The 4,133-nt window shown below is 28.4% G+C and overlaps 4 non-coding genes across 4 annotated transcripts; 3 read left to right on the top strand and 1 right to left on the bottom strand.

Annotated features, from left to right (window-relative positions):
* Positions 1–72, bottom strand: TRNAG-UCC (transfer RNA glycine (anticodon UCC)). Its single transcript has one exon. It is a non-coding gene; the product is annotated as a tRNA-Gly (tRNA).
* Positions 73–1,692: 1,620 nt separating this feature from the next.
* TRNAG-UCC (transfer RNA glycine (anticodon UCC)) lies at positions 1,693–1,764 on the top strand. Its single transcript has one exon. It is a non-coding gene; the product is annotated as a tRNA-Gly (tRNA).
* An 815-nt stretch (positions 1,765–2,579) lies between these two features.
* On the top strand, positions 2,580–2,651 carry TRNAG-UCC (transfer RNA glycine (anticodon UCC)). Its single transcript has one exon. It is a non-coding gene; the product is annotated as a tRNA-Gly (tRNA).
* A 770-nt stretch (positions 2,652–3,421) lies between these two features.
* On the top strand, positions 3,422–3,493 carry TRNAG-UCC (transfer RNA glycine (anticodon UCC)). The gene has a single exon. It is a non-coding gene; the product is annotated as a tRNA-Gly (tRNA).
* Positions 3,494–4,133: the final 640 nt, after the last annotated feature.

Below are 4,133 nucleotides of genomic sequence, written 5' to 3'. Positions count from 1 at the left end.
TGCGATGGCCGGGAATCGAACCCGGATCAACTGCTTGGAAGGCAACTATGCTAACCATTACACCACCATCGCACTGTGATTGTTAATAATAAACAAAGAATCGCCGATTTCATTTCTATGAATATCAAGGAACTTTCACCTGTATTTTAATGAATTAAACAGAGCATATCGAGATATTGTATTTAAATTGTGTTTGCATAGTTATATGCGTATTCATATTATTATCATGGTTTAAGAGACAAGTTTTCTGCTTTTTTTTGAAATTCGAAGTAAATGATACAATTTAAATGAATATAGTTATAATATGTTAAGACAACACTTATACCATCGTTGATATTTGGTTCTATGTACAAAAGGAATAAAATTTTTTTTGTAGTGTATTATTTTTTGTGCATTTTATATGATCTTGTTTCAAATTTTAGGTTGTTGTATTTTAGATCGAAATTGATGTTATATTAATTATCTTTGCTAACCTTACTTGTTTTTTGAATAAGTATTTGAGTTAATCTAAAAATTTTTTAGAGCATTTTCTAATTGCTCAACATTTTTGTAAATTCACGTGAACATGTAAAACAAATAGTTTTTTTGTCGCTTTATAGCTATATTATCTATACTATTACTTCCCATATATTTCTTGATTGATATTATATATTACAGCTGTGCATCATTTGTTTAAAAATAATTTTGTCTAAAATATGGGCTCAATTACGTTAACTGAGATAAGAAGATGTATCTGTATTAAAATCGGTAGCATTAAACATAATATCAAGAAGTGCTTCAATCAGATATCTAAAATGTAGGTGAAAGTTGTTTAATATCATTGAAAGATAATTGGCGATGTGAACTATCTTCTTTGATCATCATCAACTGTTACAGATCCGGGTTCGATTCCCGGCCATCGCATAACTATTTTATTATTATTTCTATCTCACAGTATTTTTCGCTAGAAAGCTGTTAATTAATACAATATTCCCCACGTCAGAATGAAATAAAATACGTTTTTTTTTAATAACTTATGATATACTACTCTTGATTTAGAAAAACAATTTAAACAATATTAGTCAAAAGAGATCGCTCAAGGGTAATTTTTTAGGTAAACAATGAGAGTAAAGAAAATTACATATTATAATATAAATTAACAAGTAAAAATGAGCATTAAGATACTTGTTTTTTGAATTATACTTTCATAACATTGCACCAGTAAGGCAGAAGAAGTCCACAGTAAGGCTGTTTTCAGATAACATTAATATTAGTATTTGATAAGCCAGTAAAAGCCAGGCATTATAACGTTTCATTTTGAGCCCTTGACCATTATGGTGATAAAAATGCATAAAAGTGGACCATAACAGCTATATTGCGATTGAAAATGTTCATAAATCTTAGTGCGCTAAAGAACTACTGAATGACTAGATTAAAAGTAATTGTTGGTATCTGTGAGAGAAATCTAAAAGGTAGTTTTTATTGTTACTATTTTCCTTGCTTCTTTTTTCACTGTTTTTAGTTGCAGTTTAGTCATATCAAGAAATATCCAAAAGATTTGACATGTAACTACACGAATAATATTTTAAACTAAATATCTCGATATGCTCTATTTAATTTCCTAAAATTTAGGTGAAAGTTTCTTAATATTATAGAAATAAAATCTGCAAAATGAACTGACAATCTTCTTTAAAAATTACTAGTTGGTATAGTGCGATGGTGGTGTAATGGTTAGCATAGTTGCCTTCCAAGCAGTTGATCCGGGTTCGATTCCCGGCCATCGCATAAATATTTTGTTATTATTTCTATCTCATAGTATTTTTCGTTAGAAAGCTGTTAATTAATACAATATTCCCCATGTCAGAATGAAATAAAATACGTTTTTTTTAATAACTTATGATATACTACTCTTGATTTAGAAAAACAATTTAAACAGTATTAGTCAATTGTTTTTAGCAAGAATATGGCTGGAGAAGAGATCGCTCAAGGGTAATTTTTTAGGTAAACAATGAGAGTAAAGAAAATTACATATTATAATATAAATTAACAAGTAAAAATGAGCATTAAGATACTTGTTTTTTGAATTATACTTTCATAACATTGCACCAGTAAGGCAGAAGAAGTCCACAGTAAGGCTGTTTTCAGATAACATTAATATTAGTATTTGATAAGCCAGTAAAAGCCAGGCATTATAACGTTTCATTTTGAGCCCTTGACCATTATGGTGATAAAAATGCATAAAAGTGGACCATAACAGCTATATTGGGATTGAAAATGTTCATAAATCTTAGTGCGCTAAAGAACTACTGAATGACTAGATTAAAAGTAATTGTTGGTATCTGTGAGAGAAATCTAAAAGGTAGTTTTTATTGTTACTATTTTCCTTGCTTCTTTTTTCACTGTTTTTAGTTGCAGTTTAGTCATATCAAGAAATATCCAAAAGATTTGACATGTAACTACACGAATAATATTTTAAACTAAATATCTCGATATGCTCTATTTAATTTCCTAAAATTTAGGTGAAAGTTTCTTAATATTATAGAAATAAAATCTGCAAAATGAACTGACAATCTTCTTTAAAAATTACTAGTTGGTATAGTGCGATGGTGGTGTAATGGTTAGCATAGTTGCCTTCCAAGCAGTTGATCCGGGTTCGATTCCCGGCCATCGCATAAATATTTTATTATTATTTCTATCTCATAGTATTTTTCGTTAGAAAGCTGTTAATTAATACAATATTCCCCATGTCAGAATGAAATAAAATACGTTTTTTTTTAATAACTTATGATATACTACTCTTGATTTAGAAAAACAATTTAAACAGTATTAGTCAATTGTTTTTAGCAAGAATATGGCTGGAGAAGAGATCGCTCAAGGGTAATTTTTTAGGTAAACAATGAGAGTAAAGAAAATTACATATTATAATATAAATTAACAAGTAAAAATGAGCATTAAGATACTTGTTTTTTGAATTATACTTTCATAACATTGCACCAGTAAGGCAGAAGAAGTCCACAGTAAGGCTGTTTTCAGATAACGTTTCATTTTGAGCCCTTGACCATTATGGTGATAAAAATGCATAAAAATGGACCATAACAGCTATATTGCGATTGAAAATGTTCATAAATCTTAGTGCGCTAAAGAACTACTGAATGACTAGATTAAAAGTAATTGTTGGTATCTGTGAGAGAAATCTAAAAGGTAGTTTTTATTGTTACTATTTTCCTTGCTTCTTTTTTCACTGTTTTTAGTTGCAGTTTAGTCATATCAAGAAATATCCAAAAGATTTGACATGTAACTACACGAATAATATTTTAAACTAAATATCTCGATATGCTCTATTTAATTTCCTAAAATTTAGGTGAAAGTTTCTTAATATTATAGAAATAAAATCGGCAAAATGAACTGACAATCTTCTTTAAAAATTACTAGCTGGTATAGTGCGATGGTGGTGTAATGGTTAGCATAGTTGCCTTCCAAGCAGTTGATCCGGGTTCGATTCCCGGCCATCGCATAAATGTTTTATTATTTGTATAACATTTGTTATTTAAATCAATATGTTATTTATTATCAAACATGTTATTTTTATTCTACAAGGCTACAAACCTAAAATTTTTGTATTACTCTCAATACTGTCAATAATAAAATAAGAACATAAGACTATTATTATCCAGGTTTCCAGAAAATTCGTTCATTCATTTTCATTTAACCTTTTCTAATATTTCGGAAGATATTAGTGCCATACAAAAAGCTTATTAGTTACACTCTATTAGGATAATAATATTAATATATCCAATTAGTATATATTAATAAGTATTTTGTAATCATTCGGGGACCAATTTTTTTCTGAACTTCAACAATATACAACTTAAAAAAGAACATGTAAAATATGATACTTAAAAATACACCAAATAAAGTACCAAATAATACCAAATTTAGAATTTTGAAAGGAGGAACACAATATAAGTTGATTTGCAATAAGTTCGCTTCAATCTTATAATTTCTTGCGTATTGCACACTATATGCTGATAACCTCGCAAATTGTTGATTGGTTCTATATATTTCATCCTGACATCGTTTTTTATGTTTTTTGCATGTAATTAAAAAAAATTTTACTGGATTAATTTACTTAAAATTTGGTGTGAGCGTTCCTT

The sequence above is a fragment of the Rhynchophorus ferrugineus genome, unplaced genomic scaffold (genome assembly GCF_030347505.1).
Source record: "Rhynchophorus ferrugineus isolate W39M unplaced genomic scaffold, kcgeb_rfMv2 rfM3, whole genome shotgun sequence".
Classification (NCBI taxonomy): Eukaryota; Metazoa; Arthropoda; class Insecta; order Coleoptera; family Curculionidae; genus Rhynchophorus; species Rhynchophorus ferrugineus.
This window is presented reverse-complemented; position numbering and strand designations above follow the sequence as displayed.